At 37.1% G+C, this 21,144-nt stretch overlaps 1 protein-coding gene across 1 annotated transcript in view; it reads right to left on the bottom strand.

The window, feature by feature from the left end:
* Positions 1-21,144, bottom strand: part of LOC110371739 (nucleoporin 88) — an 84,132-nt gene that overhangs the window by 57,176 nt on the left and 5,812 nt on the right. The gene's annotated exons all lie outside the window — the stretch shown is intronic.

Raw genomic sequence — 21,144 nt, 5'->3', positions numbered from 1 at the left:
AATTGAAACTCAACAAATCAATTTCACTTAAAAGCTATCGCAAACTGGGGTTCAAATTTAAATCAGTTTGCTCAAATTTATCCCAAAAAGCCTAAGATTAATACCGGTCCAATATCCGATTTGTAGCGAAGTTCTAAAATCGAGTGCACCCCTTCAACGCTAGTTGTGCGTAACGGAACGTTGAATTTTTGATCTCAAGGGGTATGGGGGTGTCACTGGCGTTATTAACACTTAATATTTAGTGGCGGGGGATGAAATGTGTTTAGTTAACGGTAATCCACTGTTTTGTGGATGTGTGTTGTTTTTTGGGGGTTTTATTTCGTTTTGTATGTGGAGGAAGTTTACGTTCAGCGGTTGATAAAAAAATAATAAACTTTTCATTGGTAAAAATTAAATTGACTATACCTTTTCAGCTATGCATTCGACTATAATGCATCACGTAATCATAAAACTTTTGGTCTTTTGATACGTTCATAAGACAGTTCATGTGCCCCTTCTTTCAAAAAAAACATAAAATGTATGCCTAGAACCTAACAATGTATTTAACGACACATCTTGAAAGTACATATTACTAACACGGTCACACGTGCCACAAAACTCACTTCACGACCTAAAACTTTAAAAGTAACCCCAACACTCAAACTTCCTCAAACTAATTGCTAACACACTGAAAACTAAGAAAAACACCTATAACATATTTCGCGAAAATTCGCGGAAAATATTCGGGGGCGATAAGTACATAAAAGCTTAAAGTTGAAGCGTACACCCCCGCTATTAAGCGTAAGGAGGCGACCAGACCACCAAAGTGTCACAACTCAGTGTAATTAATATTTTAATTGGGCATTTTGTGCGCTGTTACTTAGCTGATATTGCTCGATAAATTCCGACGCGCTAATAATGTGTAACCCCCTTAAAGTGCTTTTGGTTTTAGATTTTGGCTGATGGAAGTGACTGACAATAGGTATGCCGGGGGAATTCGTTTAGTGGTATATGGAGGATGGCAAGGCATCTATATGTCGTAGAACTTCTGGGAATCATCCTTAGAAATCATTAATTTTTTCAATCATTCAACAATGGTTTCATGCGTAAAAGATTGGATCAGTAGAAAAAAATACAGGAATAGCAAAAAAATTGAAAATACTCGTTTTGGCAAAAACTCGTTTACTCGTTTTACTCGTTTTGCTAATCAAAAATTTCAAATAGGTAAACGCAGACAAGCTCTTTAGTAAGTACCATTTAAAAATCCGCTCTTTACACAAGGGTGAAAACGATTGCGCCCTCGAATGATTTTAATCACCTAGCAATAACTGTGTGAAATCAAACATGCACATACAAAAACTATGCTTTGATCTGATACTTTTGTCGAGTCTAATGAGGTACCTGAAGTGCGAAGGGCGATATGAGGCCGTGAAAACAGCGAGCTGTGCTTGTTTCAGTCAAATGGAGACCACTTTTTCAAATAAGCGATGGGGTACATGGATAGACTGAATTATCTAACATAGGTTAAGTTGTTTTTGTTACTAACATTTTATAGGCCTTGGCGTCTGAAAATAAGTTTTTTTTTTATAAACAGGGTGGTCCAAAAGGTTACGTCAAGCTACAAAATCGAAATTCCTCATGCTCAAGGATAGGCGATGATATGTAAAATGTATTTTCTGCGCTTATACGACTGAGTTAAGCTATTCTTTTGTTTAAGCATCTAGCGGTTTCTCGCGGTTTCAAGACCTCTAGACCAAAGGAGATTGGGCAAGAATGTATGAAGTCTGGTCCAAATGTCCACCACGAACGAGACCTATATAATTAAATAGTCCACTTAGTTTAGAGTAACTTTTACTAAGAAAGTAAAAAAAAAACAATGCCAAAAAAAAGTTATAGCCAAAAATGTATTCTTAATTTTCGGTAGTTTTTGTATGTTATCATTATAATTTTTTATTTTATTCCACTTCCATTTCCGCACTTTATTTAAAACTAAGATGAGTAAGACACATTTGCATATAAACAGCCCATATTTTTGCCCGATGGATGTAAAGGGGTCTACACACCAAAGCCGCTGACCCGGCGGCACAGCCCGGCGGCATGACTGCCGCGGCATGTGGTGTTCTAGTAATTCTCAAATACTCTATGAAAGCCGGCGGCATGATTGTACAAAATACGGCCGGCGGGTTGGGCCGCCGGGCTGTGCCGCCGGCATCAGCGGCTTTGGTGTGTAGACACCTTACGAATCACTAACTAATCACTAACCAATTGAGGCGCCAGAAGTGCTTGAATATACTCAGCGGTTCCTGGTTCCAGCTGTAACTGGTGGTGTCTTCTCTCTAATAATGAACAATTATTTTGTCAGAAGTTACAGAAAGTACGAAAATCGAACATCACGAAAAGTTATTGAAAAAATGATATTGAAAAAATCTGTAAAATGTTGTATTTAATTTTGCTATAACTTTTTTCTGGCATTATATTTTTTTTACTTTCATAACAAAAAATGTTCTACATTTAACGGGCTATCTAGCCATATAGGTCTCGTTCGTGGTGGACATTTGGACCGGAATCGCCCATTGTCCTTTAGCCAGCTTACGTTGCTCGAGGAAAGAGTAGTTTCCCAACAGTGAAGTTCTGGCGCCTTCAGATTAAAAATTTATTCTTTACATAAAAGGAGTAAAAAATCTTTGTAACAAAAGACAGCAACTAAGTCACATTCCAGCCCCTCCAACTCACTGGCCCCACACAACACTTAACGTACTTTACGATCCGCGGTAAGCGCGCGTTAAAAAGCGACCGCGATCGCGTCATATCGCCTCTCCCACCTGCCTAATTGGTATCTTTGATCGTACTACATTCACTTTACACTGTTCATTAGTATTTTTGGTTGGGGTTTTTGAGATTTTTAGGCAGGCTTTTGACAGTCTATCATCAGTAACTTTGCATGTTAGCCCGTCAAAATGAATACCTAACAAAAGCTATTGACAAATGTTATATAGGTTAGGTTAATAAGGCCGTCACATAAGATTTAAAATTTTCAAAGAGTGTGTTTTCGGATTAACTACTTTCTAAGCATATCATCGACAGGCAGGTGAAGGAAAACATCTCGAGGCAACCTAGTCCAGGTTGCCTCGAGATATATAAAATGTAAAGTTTGCATTGAGCGAGTGTGGTGATCAACGGTCAATTCTTCTCTATGCAAAAGGTTGGCAATTTTTCAGTAGACAGTCTGAAATATCAAAGCAAGCAAGAACCAATCTATAGCGTGACATATTCTGTAATACGTCACACACTATTTACAAATTCAAACCAAAAAACTACACCACATGTACACAGACAGTGTTCACGCACATATTCCCAAACCCAATTAGTGCGGATGATAATGAAACGGAACGTAATAGCAAACTCCGCGATCCCGGGTGGTCGCTCGAATCAATAAATCATCTCGTCTCAAAATGTTGGATGTTGTTTGTTTGAGACATACGGGTGGCTGGTTCAAGAAGCTATTGAACAAAAGGGAAGGAATATGAAAGAAGTTTGTACAGAAGAACATCGATTCAGTAGCTATTTATGTATAGCCCATGTGTAAAACTAGAGTACGCGTCTACTCCCGTTCCGAGAAGCATTCAAATGTATGTAGGTACGTGTAATAGACTAAAATAATATGTATAAGTAACAAGAAGATTTGAGCTTTAGGTGGACAAGGTTACCTATAGATTTCTCCTTATCACAAGATACTTATGCCATTCCTCTATGATAATCTCAGAGGCTACTGGACTGAGTACGAAAATATTTTCGTTGTTAGATAGCCCAGTTATTAGCGAAGGCTACTTTTATCCGGATGCGCGATGTAGTGCCTACGGGATGTGAGTAAAACTGTATGTACTGTGTGTGTGAGTAACTTCAAAATATAAGCTCGTCAAATTCAAAACCAGTGAAGCACACAAGTATTAATGAAACAAAGTTCCATTGAAACACTTGTAGGCCTAAGTCAGGAGCAAGTGTAGCCACAAAACGCCCTCCCGGGATCCCGTATGTTATATACGATGCCACGCTGTGCTCATGGTGCCATGGCTTTTATGACCATCGTAGGAACTGCTCCTTCCACCAACCAAGATTTTTTTCTACTGATGATTTTGCACATGTTTTAAAAAGGACAATGGATAATGAGGAACGGTCACTTTTTACAAGAGTTTCCGGTTTTCATAGATCTTTACATAGGTTCAGGCATATTTTCAGAGCTAAAATAAGGTACAAGGAATATGCGATAAACGTATCAAATATATTTTTTCTAAATTTATCTACGTATAATTGAAAGATGGAACTTTTAAACAAAAGTCACCAATTTTACCCGTTCCTACTTCTAGCACTCAGATAAAAATAAGTCATATGTTATTCTGATCTGTAAGCTGTATTACTGCCAAGTGTCAGTAGTTTATACGTGAAAGAAGACTAACTGGTCACACATACAATTTTAACATTCGCATTCAGGATGTTATATGTTACAGTAGGATAGTAATACAAGACACAGAAATCTGTGTGTCTTAGTTGGAACAGTATTGTGTTTGACGACGTTACACCATCGGCATCTTGACATAATTTCGCCCCCGTTGTAGCAAAAACCGAGTATGACCGAAACATTAGTGATGTAAGCTAGTCGATAGTTTTTATTGACCATAAAATTTTATAGTAGGGTAATTTTTATTTATGAATTGCTAAAATAGTTGTGGAATAACGAGTTTAAGGTTTATAGATATTTTTTATATGGAATAGGTGAAAGAAAATTAAATGAAAATTCAAGTCTTCGAAACTTCTATGTGTCAAACATTATGTATGCAATTAGTGACGATTAGGATGACCTAAAAAGTTGATAAAAAAACGAAATACAAATAATCTATGTAATTGAATTAAAATTACCACAACGAATAATTTCAGGAACAACAAGATACAATATTTACGAACAAACATTAAAATTAATCCGACTATCGATACAAAGCGTCGCACCAGCGCTATCTGGTGTCCACATCGACACTTATTTACCCAAATCACCCCATCCCTAAACTGAGACAAAGTGTTGGTGTACATTAGCGGGTGGCAGGGTGTTTTTATTGCCTCCCACACCTTAAAATATTGTCTGATTCATTAGAGGATATTTCACATTTAAGTTTCGTGTGTGCTCTTAGCTTCCCCGTGCGGATATTCGCAACTTTTGAGTGGCAAACGGAGGCGATCATTTAAAAAGGGGAAAGGTGGGGGGTTATAACGACACAGTTACAATTTTCTGAAAGGATATCGTTACGTTCGCGTAATAAGACGCTAAGATTCCGTTATACTCTTAATTATGGTGGGGGTGGGTGGTGTAAGGTAATGACACATGTATGTAAATATTCGCTGTAACGACTCGAGGTGGCGACGTGTTCACGCCTTAATGGGCGCTCGGTTGTTTTCTTTGATTAAAGAATTTTATTACCGTATATAATTCACGATTAGACGTTAAAGGGTTTGGGAGGCGTTGCGTTTTCTTAAGATAAAATGTTCGCGTAATGACGGCTGCGTGATTCCGAATCGTAATTGTTATTGCCGCCGGTTTGCGGGGCGGCTCTCTGAATTTAAGCTGCCGAATTGGATAGTGGGTATTTTATTATTGGAAGTCGATACCAATTTTCTTTGAGCTCTAAATAGGGTCTGAGAGGTCTGCTTCAAATGGGTTTTTAATTAAAGAACTTTTGCAATGTTTATTTAAATAAAATCGAACAGTTTGGTCAGACGCTTCATCCTAAGCATGACCCTTTGGAACACCAGGTAATGCCTTCCATAAACTGAAGTTCATAAATACACTCATGTACTACATGTTCCTTATTAACCACATTTACTAGCCATATTAGCTAGGTCCCATTAATTTCCGAACTTAAATATATTTTTCAGCCACATATTATAAATTAGCATCCCATGTGAACTACATACAGGGTGTGCACGCATCCTCAACACCCTCCTTTTGAATCTTACAACCCGGTCGCGTTTTAAATTTTAATGAATATAGATATCTTTATTCGCTTTGAGCGAGCTCCTGCCTGCTCTGTGAGCGCTGATTAAGGTGTGGTCTTGATACTGCGAACTTTATTTTTGTTATAAAAATATCACTGTGCTATATTAATGAAATATTCGCATTCAGTGATGCATGGTAGGAAAGGGCTGCAGGGTTTGCAATTGCGCGAAAAGGAGAGTAGTTAGACAATAACTAATTACACCTGAATCTTAAAGGATACATGAGCTGTCAATCAATCTAAACTTTAGACAATCTGTGATCTCGAGTATATTATAGTCTCGATATAGTAGGATAAATACTCTAAAATAAATGTCGATTTAAACTTATTTTTCTTTCTTGCTTGGCTGTCGAGCACCTACTGCCTTTTTTGAGACAGGTAATCTCACTGATTAAACCCTTGTTTCCTCTGGTGCCATTGGTGGCCTAGGGACGCGGCAATTCTTTCGGACAGTCCCGCAACGTCAAATACCTACTGCTCTAAATTAGTCATATTTGCCAGTAACACAAGCTCTTTTTTACCCAGAGAGGATTCGGTATCTAACAAAAATACACACTCACTCGCACAGTGAGAACCCCCCTTAAATTGTGATTAAAACATTCGGAGCGCGCCATTAAATCTAATATGCAACGGAATCATGTGCGATGTGTGTGTAGCATGCAGTTTTTTGCTGTAATAATCATAATTAGTTATAACTGTTATGTCTTGCTTTTAGTTCCGGTAATGCGATTGTTTCATGAATATGGTTATCTGGTGAAAGGATTTTTGATTAACTTAGCTATAGTTAAGTTGAAGGGCTCATGTAACTACAATCGCGTTATGGAAATATGTTTATTCAGTGATTGTAATAAGTTCTATGTATTGGCAATTTTTACTCGCACATAGCCGTATCTGTCCTTGTTTAAATTGACTAAGTAAATTACTGTTTGTTGTAAAAATATTATGTCTAGTGCCGTTTTGTACCATTCTAAATTGGCTCAGTTATTTTATGGTGAAAGTGGAACTAGAAATCAAAAGTCATTTAATGGGAACTTTTCATTCACCAACAAAACGGAATCGTAAAACAATCTTTAACTTTTTTAATAACATACCCCAAAAACATCACTAATGACAAACACCATTCAATAAACGCTCCTTAATTCAGATAAAAAATTCAGTAAACATCGTTACGGGGGTCAATTAGTCAGTCGGGCAGTGTAAAGCCATCGCTAATTACTGACTATCGTAAATGTTCCTATGTATTCACAATTCGTACTTTTTGCATCCAGTTAAAAATCACGTATATACAAAAGGGCTTTTGTATCTTTATAAATTAGTTCAGTCATTTTACCATGAAAGCGGAACCAAAATCATTCGGATCAACAGAAATGAACAAAACAGGACGTTGTAATTATGATTTTCTGATCGACTTTTTGTAGAACGTGTGTGTTGCACTATTGTTATCATTGTGTTCTATTTTCTCCTACAAAAAGTCAGTCGATTTTCGGACGTGAGCGAACAGCCAAAGCGTCGCTAATGACAAACACCATTCAATAACCACTCCTCAATTCAGATCAAAAATTCAGTAAACATCGTTACGGGGGTCAATTAGTCAGTCGGGCAGTGTAAAGCCATCGCTAATTACTGACTATCGCCAATGGCACGCCTTGCCGTCAAACGCGTCATATCATAGTAAATGATGGCTCGCTTTCTAATTAAATGGCCTGTATTGAACTGGCTAAGTGGTTGGGTTTATACTGAGTTTGTAGAGCGGTTTTACTCGGGGTTTAAGGAAAAGTGTTCAATATACTTACTGTTAATGTAGGTACTCATAAGTATACGGCAAAATAATTTGGTCGCCAAACACTATGACTACATAGGACAGTCTTCAATCGGGTGTGTTTGTACCCTATAAAGTTTACCCGAACAGTTTTCTATGTAATTTTCACCAATAAATGAGAGTGATTCATGGGTATTCAAATGAAGAACAAAATCTGTCTTCTGACGGGTGTTTGTTCCGCGATAAATTCAATCATTACGGAAAAGATTTCTATACGATTTTCATCAATAAACAAAGTGATTCAGTAGTTACATTTAGTCTGATGATTATAGGACTCTCGGTGACACATTTTGATGTATTTTTTTTATCGTGCGTGAAAATTCTTGGAATTATTACAATAAAAGCAATAATTACTAGGCTGACATAAAATGCAAATAATAATAATTTGCTTAACGACATCCATATTTCAGGGCACGCCTTTATGTTCACCCATGCATCGATTAGGGTGCACCCAGACATTATCTAATAGCGATACTATGGTGTCTATTAATCAAACTATGTTATAAATAGTCCCTTTGTGAAATAGTGTTGCTCTAGAATTGGTTAGACTATAAGTAGTTCACATTAATAGTTTTTTATATGAACAAACAATATTCCAGAAATTCACAAAGAATGATTCAGTAAAGTGTTTTTTTCTATCTGCATGACCTGCAGTCCCTGTGTACCCTGTATACAGGATAACACATTTCCCAATTTCACCGTAATCGGTTCGGTCGTTATGGCGTGAAAGCGTAACAAACTAACTTTTTCGACATTTATAAGAAAAGCTGGACACATTACAATTTCTATTATTGCCTATCAAAGGGCAAACCAAACCTATAATTTTATTAAATCAACAAACAAACAAAAGCGCATACCCAAATCATCACTTAGATACACATGTAATTTAACTTCCCTATCGATAAGGGCGCAGCCTATAATTATGTAATAGACAATTAATAACAGTGACGAATACGATACGATCGCCGATCGTCATGGGATTTCGGTCTTTTATGAATATTGTTTACTATTGTGTACTTAAATATACTGTCAACTTAAGAACTTTAATGTATCCAGCCACCTATCTCTCGATTTTACCTCAATCAGTTCAGCTGTTTTGACAGAAAGCAACAGTAACTAATTTTATAATATTAGTAAAGATGCTACTAGTCACTTTTTCGAGCTTTATTTTATCACCTTCATACTAAACCAATATTTTTATCAAACCAACAAACAAACTAAAGAAACCAACGTAAATTATCACTTAGTATAACCTTAATTTAACACATATATAATTGAACTTTCCTATCGATAAGGGTGCAGCCTATAATTATGTAATAGACTCCATTAATAATGGTGACGAATGCGATACGATCGGTAAGCGTCATGGGATTTCAGTGTTTTATGAATATTGTTTACTATTGTGTACTTAAATATACTGTCAACTTAAGAACTTTATCCAGCCACCTATCTCCCGATTTTATCTCAATCATTTCAGCTGTTTTGACAGAAAGGAACAGTAACCAATTTTATAATATTAGTAAGAATGCTACTAGTCACTTTTTCGAGCTTTATTTTATCACCTTCATACTGAACCAATAATTTTATCAAACCAACAAACAAAGTAAAGAAACCAAGCTAACTTTAATTTAACACATAATATATAATTTAACTTCCCTATCGATAAGGGCGCAGCCTATAATTATGTAATAGACAATTAATAACGGTGACGAATGCGATACGATCGGCGATCGTCATGGGATTTCTTTCACGAATATTAGTTATTGTTGCTGTGTACTTTAAAAAACTGCCAATTTAAGAATATCTTCAATTTCATCTCAAAAAGCTGTTTTGGTGTGAAAGCGAAACAAAGACATTTTCTAATTTTAGTAAGGATGCTACTAATACAGCTTTTTTAGCTTTATTTTATTAGCTACACACTAAACCAATAATTTTGTCAAACAAACTAGGGCTGGTTTTTCAGCAGAGATGTGCAAGGTAAATGTGTCGTGGGAGGATGTCTAGCTGTTCTGTGAAAATGAGTGGGTGTCTTTGGGCTCTGCTGAGCGAGGCTAGGTAAATGAACTGATTCTATTGCTTCTTGAAAAACTCATTTTTTGCAACGCATCCTAGCACATCTCTGGTGGAAAACCAGCCTAATGAACGTACCACGTAAACACGCATAATTTAACTCCTCAATCAATAAGAGCGTAGCCTATAATTATGTTAAATAACAGTGACGAATGCGATACGATCGGCGATCGTCATGCGATTTCTTTTATGAATATTAGTTATTAGTAAGTAATTGAATTGTATGTCAATGGAAATGAAGATAATGTTTGTTTTATGGGTTTGTGTTCACAAATGTATTAACAAATTGATAATTTTGTATAAAGTGTCATAATCGTTGACATGTCAGTGTAGGTACACTATTTATTACTGCATTATTCACTGCTTTTTAAAAAGCTGTACTTAAGACTAATTTAAAGTATCCTTGCGTTAAAAACTGTTGCAAAGAAAGGACTAACTAAAATGTAATTATCATCATAAGCCAGTGCCAATCTAACTAGGTAGAAGCCTCTTCCATCGCATAAAATTTGTACCATACAAATATATAGTTTCTTTCATTAAAAATAAGAATGAGGTATACTTTACGTTACTCTGTAACCATTAAACATGATTCTTTACGCTACCCCAAAAAACTAAGGCCATATTTACTTAGAAAAAATCTATTTCCTTCTTTTTATGACACCTAGATAATACCAATAGTATCATTCACGCTCGATGACAGCGCTCCCCCAAATGGACGTGTATCGAATTATTTAAACATATTTCCCTGGACACACGGCTACGGGAGTATTAGTTACAGGGGGCGTGAAGAATTAAATAATCTAGATGAGTATTAAGTGAATGATAACCTGACTCAACATACATTGTAATTTTTAGATCAATAATGTGTTCAAAATGTGGCCTTTGGAGACATCCAGCTATTTTTAGGGTTTTATTTCTATAACGTTGCCTGCACTTTTAAAAGTTTAATAATTGGATAACTATTAAACAAATGCTCGGTGGCCCGATAATTTGAAGAAGCCTAAGTTTGGAGGTCTAAGTTCATCAGTGGACGGCAATAAGCTGACATGATGACGATGAATAATAATTTGCTTATATACCTTTCTTATGACGAGTCAAAAAGTTTAATTATAGGTCACATCATCTCTTCAAATAAAACGAACACATAGAAACAAAAACATCACAACAAACATGGAGGGACCAGCAATTTCTGTACTCCCTATATAAATTGCGCACCTAAGGAACCGATATTTCTTGATAAGCCACGCAGGAGGTCACATCTAGATAAATAACATATGTCCGAGGTCCGTGGGGACGCGGACAGAGGACGCTAATCAAATATCTTTTCCTGCCCGCAAGTAGGTGACAATACGCGACATGGAATAATGTTTCTCAAAGTTTTCTTAGCTCTATAGATACATAGAATAGAATAGATTTTGAAAAAACTACTTTCGGACTTTATTGGGTTTTAGGTTTTGGTGTTGGGAGAAGTGAAATTATAATTTTACCAAGTATCTACCAAAACAAGTAAGTGTCATATTTTTGAGAAATCAATTACTCCCACTGAAGCACCGGTTGTCATTGTACTTTGTGCCGTAGATATTTCCAATAATTTCATTAATAGCAAAAAAAAGCACAACACTCGAAAAATATTCTGACTATAATCCTAATAACTGTTAACAGATCCTTAGCCTCAAATACGCAGAATGTTGGAGACGTGCCGGGAGGCTACGGTGCCCAAAAGTTTGAGTACCACAGCCCACAGGCAGTACGAGGAGCGAATGGCAAATGATTAATAAAGCTAATACCATTAGTGGTGCAGACGACACATTCGATTACTATTGATAACGCCCCGTAGGTAGTATTGCGGAAAATAACATTGTCATTGTTACAAAGTAGGCATATCGTACACTTTAGTCATTTATTACAGTTTTCTTAATCTCTATGAAAAATAACTAAAATGGTACAAAAATCTTGAATGTTTTCAGAATGAATCAGTATATTTTCAGGTATGTAACTCAGCTCCAGGTTACATATTTAAATGAAACACGTATGTAACTTGTGCCTTGATGGTTATTTCCGACCCAGTAGTTTTATAACGTCGCGTAGCAATAATTTCATTTCACTTTGAGAAATGTAGGATTGTAAGTGCTTGCAAAGATTTTGTATTTTACGATTATATCATCAATTAAGAAACGTAACGTGTCTTACATATTATATGGCACAAAAATCTCAACACTATTTTTGTCATTTAAATTATTTGCCATAATTAAAAAGATCTACCACGTTAATCAAAGACAGTAAAAACAAAACTCCTAAAAGTAGAAGAAACGACAACAACAAACAAAAACATACCTAAAGACACAAGTAAATATTGAACGCATGATAAATGATAGAACAATGAATGGAAAGTATCACCCGGGACCATATATTACGTGATCTTCGTCTTACCCTGTCCGGGACACAATTACTCAAAACTAAAGCCGTGTCACCGATATAATGGACAATGGGCACGCGATGCAGGAAATAAACTTAGATAATAACCGGACATCTTATGAAGAACAATGATAATGAAGTTATTGACCGCGTCTTAAAGGACCAATCTGAGTAAGAGGATAAAGGAATCTCTTGTTATCCTGACTAAACAAACAGGAATTCTCAATATTAGAAATAGGGACAATCTCAATAGACATCAATTACAAGACCAATTTAGTACTTCAGACGCCAGAATTTCCCTTCGTGACATTCTTTTCTTGCGAGATCGACACGAAATACACCCCCTAATTCCTGAGAAAAATTCCACTTTCCCATTTACGACACACAGGGACAAACAAGGGACAGTCGACTGTATAATCATTTATCTCGACTTTAATAAAAGGAAGATTATTTAGTGCTGTGGACGAGGCAACGCTAATGTCGCATGATTTAATCCCATTTCATTGGGAACTCTGCCAGGGATTGCTATCGGGGTGACTATAGTAGACTGGTTCGCGTGTGTATTTTTTTGTTTGGGAAAAGCTGATCAATATTTTTGGGATGAACTGTTTGGAGGAGGATCAAATCAGGTTGAGAATTGCGTTTATTATTTTTTAGGGAAAACTACGTCTGGATAAATAAATAATCATATATCGATAAGAACTTTTTAGACGGAACGTGACTAATAGTAAAAATAAGGTAACATGTTTCCATGTTCATCACGTTTTGACAATGATTTTTTTCGTGGAAAAACAATTCATATTTATAAATCAATAGCCAGCGTTTCCCCTGAGTTGACAATAATCTCAAGACGACCACTAACACAAGATTCGGTCACAACAATAGGAAACTGAAACACAATTGAACGCGTGGTAATATTTCCGCTAAACCCCATTATATTAGTAGATTAAAGGCCACTTTACTCAATATTCCCTAAAATATTGCCTCATAAATAGACGGGCAGCTGCAAAGACGTGATCAGACCAGGGGTCGGCGCGTCTAATCCCGTTAAAAATTGCCAAACAGAAAACAAACTGACAATGGCGGGTGGTTATACATCAAGTGCCTTAAAAAGAGACGAAAAAAAAAGAAATTCGTCCAAAGTAAACGGCAGATGACGTCCGAAGACGGATTCCGGACGGTCCCGGACGACAGATACGAATGAAATCGGATGGGTGTAATAGAGACTGGCACGGTCAGGCTAAATGACCGACATCCGGCCGTAGACAAAAGCGAATCCGCCGTAATAAAGCAGGATTGATGAAAAAGCGCTAAGCCACGCCGATATAACGCCGTGACGTAAGATATAGGAGATAAGCGGACGTTCACGCTCCATTTGGGACAAGTTACCGACGAAATACATGAAGTTGTAATCGAAATAAAATATGAGTATGTATTTTCAGCCGTAAGATCATCGTTAATATTGCAACAGTGTCTTCATACATCCAACATTACATTTTTATTCCTATAATTTCCTTAACTTTGTGGAAATTAAAACGATTATACCTGGGTCGTGTGATACTGGAAACGTTAATTTAATATTGTTGAATCACGTCAACTTGCTTTTCAATGAGCTCAGCGTATTTCCAACATATGTCAATAGTAAGAACATCTTGTATTATTTTCCCTGTTAAATTATTCAAATTGAAAAGGCTAAAGGTAAATTAGTGTCGAGATACTAATACATCCCATCAATACCTACAACAAGCTAAGTAAGGAGATTATAACCCCACAAAAAAGGAAAGCAGCCACACTCGCCGATCCTTGCACCAAACAAAAAGACTTCGCTCCGGGCAGCTTTAACGCAAAGCTATTGCTATTACAGAGATCGCGAGGAGCGGACCATCGAACACCGCCAAGCTTTACCGGACTCACTTTACCGGGATTTCGGATATGACGTAAAGCACTCACTTAGACCCCCTCACCACCCCTGACCGAGTTTTTCTCCTTCTATTTATTAGCTTAGGATACATTTGAGGATGAAAGGATCTTGCGGATTATTTTTCCGAGATGCAATATGAAGGTTTGTGATGTCGTTAATTATGGTGCGCTGTTATTGGGACAATAATTTTTCGTTTCTATGATTTGTTTTGGTTTGAGATTAAAGTTACTAGATAAGTTGGGAATCAATGAGTATGTCTGATTATGACTCATGATTGTCATCAAATATACTAAGTTTGCATGCAAATACAGTTGTTTACATAATCCAATAAATGATAATTTTGAAGCCGAAGATATGTAGAAGACAAGATAAGGAAAAATAGACGTAAGCATAATAACTTTAAATCCACTTTTAATCTGATACAGTCATGTCTGAAGAAAGCCCATATTTTCAAAGCCCCAACAGATTTGTCTTTGAACAAGTGAAATTCACAAAGATATACCAACATAATGAGAGCAAAGCAAACACGTCACCCAACCATATCGTAATTTATTAACAACACAAAAAGCGGAATGGCTACAATATTTACAGTTGACCCGAAATTACTGTTTCTTAACTCACAACCTTTGTTGTAAAATGAAACAGAATAGAGAACGTACCCTGAAGGGACACCTGCCAACCATAGGGTCACAGTAACATATATTAATAACGCGTTAATTTATTAACAAGCACTGTTTATCCAGGGATTAACTGAGAATAGTTTTAGTTGAACAACAAAGGGCTGAAAGGGTTCAAAGCGAATTTCTTGGCAACATATTTACCTAAGGTGTAGCTGATAGTAATTTTACGCGCGAGAGGTCCGAGGTTGGACGATGGCAAACATGCTGCCCGGGACATGCCTAAAATTTTCACCAACATTATAGAACGAAATGTTTCACAATCAAAATCCGTTGTTTGTTTGATGCTGTAAACGGTACATGTGATTGTTAATGAAAACTAACAAGTCTCACGATCAAATACACGTTACTCATGTTAAATTCAAATGTTTGTTCGTGCGAAATGAGATTTTGTTACAACTTTTGTACGGTTTGCTAAACTGAAATCAGACGGTGTTTATTTGTTAACGTGTGGAACAATGAAACAACTATGTTTTAGAACTGTTATTGTGCTACTATTTTGGGTCTCATGGGACTGGAGGTTTGTTTAAATAATTGCCGCGCGGATCAATGTATGTATTTTTATAGGTTATATTATAATAAAGTGCTGCGATTATCTTTGAACAGGAAAAAAGAAAAATATACGGTTTCTAATCGTCCTAGGTATGTACTTGGTCCTTACCTGCTTACTACTTGTCAGGAGATAATTTATCTTTTACTTTTTCATCGTCTATAACATGCAGCAAGAATAAACTTTATATCTTCAAATACATTATAATAATAACTTTTAATTACGTGAAAATCTCACCAATGCTCATTAATCCAGTCGCAAAGGACCAAAAACTATTTTCGGATCACAGCAAAAATCACAAAGCCGAATCGTTAACTTTGTTACATTCAACATTTTCACTACTTCATGTTTTATTTGTGAAATCTCTAGTTAGTGCTTACTTCTCAGAAAAAAGTCTGGGGGTATCGCAAAAAAGCTATCGCAGTCCCGGCGAGGACAAAGCGTCGGTTCACTAACATAATTAAAATCTCCCGATTTCAACTCGGGAGCGTCGCGAGCAATTCCCTACTTTTAATTATGGAGAAATATCCAACGATAACATGGTGCTACGTTTATTCGCATTCGTTTATTCGCTGCGAGTACATATCCTCGGGATAAGTTGAGGTGTAGCCAAAGAAAACACTGTCTGTGTGGATCCCCTTTTTTGCCACAGCGGACTTTTTCTTTTTTGAAAATTTGCAAATTCAAAACAAATAAACAAAGCTAATATTTAAATTGTGGGTGAATGAAAAGGAATATCTAGAAGATACAGATACAGACGACTTGCTACAGTCCAGGATTAGAATCCATTTAAGTAAGCTATTTTATTAACAAAACACGGAACTCCATAAACGTCAGTTAAACCCCTTTAATCCTTCTCACACGGGTCACTTTCGATACGGACAAGTCAAATAACCACCCACATCGGTCCTGAAGCCGAAACCTTGCTGATTAATTTACCATTCACATTAATTAATACTACTTGTAACAATAGTTTTATTTGCACCGTCCGCCCGTGTGCTCGCACAAAGAGTTTTCCCAGTATTATTTTCTATACAATCGTTGTTGGACGAGTTTAATTTGGTACGAAATCCCCGTCGGGGTGTGTAGTTGTTAAATAGTGCACAATAGATGTGGCCGGTGGTTCATTAATGATGCATCGCTTCGGCGCCGGACCTTCGAAGGCGAGGGCTTTTGTGGATGCCGAAGGATCGACGCATCGGGCGTCAGATGGTCGTGTTACGTCATCAATGTTTTATTAGGATTTCATATTTATTGGGGCTTGGCTGTTGGGTTTCAAATAAAGCTCCGAATTAATTTGTTATGTGGTTTTAAAATTAATTCAAAAATATTCGGTAATATGTAGCAGATTATTATAATTGTTTCATTCACTTAAAATTATGTCTTAGCACCTATAAGCAGTGCTGCCAAAATCATTATCCGAGAAAAAAGTCGCCTCGCGGGGAGAAATAGAGAAAGAATCAGATTTCCGAGTGGGAACCCTTCAGTTTCCTGTGAAGTGGCATGATAATTATCCTTTAATGATCCGTTCGGAGTCACCATCGGCGAAGCTGGTATTAATACTCCATGCATTTGGTGTTCGTTCATATTTTAATACTGATCATCAAAAAAAATTTGATGTGTACTTTTTTTTGAGTGTGGAGTTTGGTTAATTTTTATTTATGAAAAAATAATAGTCTTTTTGAAATGTGTAGTCTTTACATTTTACTAAAATCATACGAATGTGAAATCATACAAAAATTATACAAATCTTGTTTGCCTACGTGCAATTCAGTAACCTGTTCTTCAACTAAAAACATCTTGCAACTGCACCGCAAAGGACCAGACCAGCTTAAACCGACAGAAAATTAATTGCGAATCTAAAATAAGTCTTTCCTAACTAGAAATCCTGCCGATCCTGTCAACAAGTCTGTACACAGCCCGCGGAAGTGCGCTTTCGAGTCGATTGTTTCACGAGATTTTAATAACGGTGCAACGCAAAGAACAAGTCGGAAAACCATTGTTGACTTCAAGATGGTGGGCCCTCGTCAAACCCGACGCCACTCCGCTCCTCCCACTTTGATTTTATTAGGTTTATAATCATTTTGGGTCCACCTTTATTTGATTTCCGATCGATAAAGAAAAGGCAACATTATATCGTGCAAAAGGAAGTAGACAGTTTTGTACACGCTGCATCACACATGCGGAATTCTCATTATACCTACATTTTAATGCTCTAATAATATGCTTTAAGTATACGTATGGCTGGTAGACGGAGTAGGTTACAAACCAAAGCCACCCCAAATACCAACAAAGACATTCCGAAAACAAACTAGAATGTATATAAAGTGAAGTTTCTTTTGATGAGATGCATAATTTCTGGAATGTGCTCCGTACGAGGGTCGAATCAATGAAGGTGGTCATAACTCACATAGTTTGGGAACTATCATAACAAGAAGCTGGGAACTATTCGGACTCTTTGTCTTCAACCTCGATGCTCCTTTAGTGCCAATAAATAATGTCATTACCTGTTCATGAGGTGCTGCGAACCATATTCGGGAACAATAAGAAGATTTGGGACGCTATTATATGCATATAAACACTGCGAGACATCGGTCGCGGTTTATTAAGGGATCCTTATGCTTCTGGAAGGGGTTAGGGCGTAAAATTAATGAATGGGACCTCCCGTATCTTGAAGTTAGATGACCTTCAAGGCCTTTGGAGAATAAATTACTGTTGTATAAACGTTAATGCATATCGTAAAGTGGTAATGACTGTCCGTAAATCAGATTGTTGTTTTATTAAATACTCACCCATAAATATGCTAAGGATAGTATTATGGGAAATACATTTGGAGCCCACTTTTTCACATAAAAATAACAGCATATTTAATCAGCATCATGTGATTAATTGCAACTTATGTGTCCAAAAACAACAAGGCAACCCCTTCGAATTTTTGCAACATCTCCAAAAAAATCCTACGACAAAAAAAAATTAGAATAAAAATTCTCAATCGCATCCAGATTTTTTCCCTCCGACCGTAGGCAGCGGGGGCAATTATCCACATCTCGGACACAACGGCGCAGACGTGCTCGACTCACAATGGTCTCCACTAGAGTTCTCGCTGTAACGAATCCACTACTGCGTACTATCAGGCAGTCCCTTTCGCGAAACTGGAGCGGGATTGTTTGTGTGACACTCCTACACTACCAGTTAATGATGTATGGGGGTTCATTACCCGGACGGTTTTGTTTCGCACGCTTTTAGAATTTTTGAAAGATTATCTGATGATTGTTGCTGTTTGTTGGGATTATGTTCTTTTTCTTGGCTTAATTGTGCGCTTTTTAATTACTATTCACGGTTGTGAAAGAAATGGTCTTCTGACATTACAATTAACAAATGAGGCACTTGATAAGGACACATTAATATCGACGGTCTATCTGAAAAGCTTAGTAATTATTTTCAACAAGCTCCAACCAATAAATAATATCCCATGTCGTGACAATATTTCCCTCCAATAATTCACAAACATCAAACCCATACTGTAGGAACAAGGCGACAACTACACAAAGGCTTTATTGGCCCGTATCCCGCACAATCCATCACAACCGTTGTTTCCCCCGTCCAAGGGTCTCTTGTGCCCTGATCATTATTTAAAATATAGATGAGAGTGTTTTCTTTCCGATAATCGAGACCACGATTGAGGGTTGAACACAATAGGCAAGGTCCTTTTAAAAGCGTCGCCTATAGCGGTTGTCGGGGTCTAAAGGACCCAGTCGCGCTTATTTGTATTAGTAAATTGAAGGTACACTGTCCACCCTATTGAGAGCGCCGTCAGTGCATTCTTCATCTCCCTTCGGCTTGACTTTTTGGGTACCGTGAATAGGTGAGATTTTTGTTTCTTTTTTGTGTTACCGATCAAACATATTTAGGCAATACTGTAATTTAAAATTTCAATTGGAAGAACAATGCATGTTCTAAACGTTTAAAATATTGAGACTGTTTTTTCTCGTTTCTTCAGTTCGATGCCGAACTCAGTAATTAGAGGTACACAAAGACGTCCCATTACGCAATCAACAATGTGCAGTTATTAACGGAAGCAATTCCACCCTCGGTCTGTCGTTTTTTCCTTCTCAATAGCCCTGGAACCATCAAAGTTCGTCCAACTCACACCTGACCGGTTTTATACATATATTTAGCAAGTGGAATGGGGCGCAGGGGGATCAATTAAGGTGGTCTTTGTGAACATTATATCGACGCGCATTGAAAAGAGTTGTGATTTTCTTTGATAGCTCGCAGACGTGGTTTGCCGAGTGAAAAATCAAAGGACCTGCCATCGTGATGCATGAAGGGATTTATTAAGATTTAATGTCGGCAACGACACTCCGAGGCGGGAAAAGAACGAGTTTCAAGTGCTTACTGCGATGTACGTTTTACATGACGCCATTTTAGATTTGTTCGTGTAAATGTCGAGTGGCAAGGTGAACGCGCTGCTACGCTCCACTGTGGTGGATTTTAAATAAATATTTATAGTTTGTGTGGCGTAATTAAATGTTCGGATCAGTTTGTTTGGACGCGACAACGTCTAGAGTTTGCGTTTTGGTCTATTTTATTCAAGTCTTTTATAAGAAAAGCTAGGTATAACTTTGATTCAACGAATCCATCAAAGAAATAACAAGAAGGCAGGATCTGAATATCAGATCTGTATTTAAAGGCGATTACTTTCCAATTGATAAAATTAAACTCTATCTTCGAGATTAAAATCCTTAAATATTTAATACCCTTATACAATTTAATATCTATTAGAATTAATTAATTAAATATCGTCCGATCCGCCCAAGCGTCTTTTCTAAATTCTCAATCGGGCCCAATGGAGCGGCCACAAACACTATCTACGATCATCGGCTTAACATGTTGAGTTAATGAACACCCGTGGGCTTACATATTCACACTAACCATGTACGGACATAGAGTAGGGGGGAAGTGGGAGGTGGGCGGTGAGCCGTCTTAGGGAGCCTTGAGACACTCGCATGGGTGTGCACGTTTTAAAGTTTTATTAGTAATTAATATGTTAGATAGAGATTTAGTGAGGAAAGGAGAATGTTGTATGGCTTGAATTCCTGTCTTGAAGCACCAGAAATCTGTTTGCTTTACTATTTTTTTCTGAAGAACTTGTGCCACAGATTGGTTAAGAAAGACGAAATACGGCGACACCGACACTTTCTGTAGATTTTAATAGCCAACATGACAAACTACAGCAATATATATGTTTAAGTCAATAAATTACAACGCCAGTAAGTTGCGGTAAGTAAACCTAATTGTACCATGCTCATCTCCTTACTCGGTTACTTTGACCTCAGCTTATCGCGAAACTTTCCCTAACCGAAACCCCCAAAATATCGCTGGCTGTACAAATTAATCCAACTATTGGCACATCAGACAATACACATGAGATATAACTAATAACTTGTGACGTCAGCAATGTGCAGTTAATTCCAGAATGTTCGTTAGCGAAGGGCCCCAAGATATATCGTCTCTATGGGACTTGTTTATCTTCTGGTGAGTTATTAAGACCATTGTGTCGATATTTCGATGGTTTAAGTGAAACTTATATGGCTATAAGTGTAGGGTTTCGCATTATGATGACAGACGATTCCATTTTAATATGCTAATGGTTTTTGTAATAGGGTTAG

This window comes from Helicoverpa armigera, chromosome 22 (assembly GCF_030705265.1).
Source record: "Helicoverpa armigera isolate CAAS_96S chromosome 22, ASM3070526v1, whole genome shotgun sequence".
NCBI classification, from domain to species: Eukaryota; Metazoa; Arthropoda; class Insecta; order Lepidoptera; family Noctuidae; genus Helicoverpa; species Helicoverpa armigera.
This window is presented reverse-complemented; position numbering and strand designations above follow the sequence as displayed.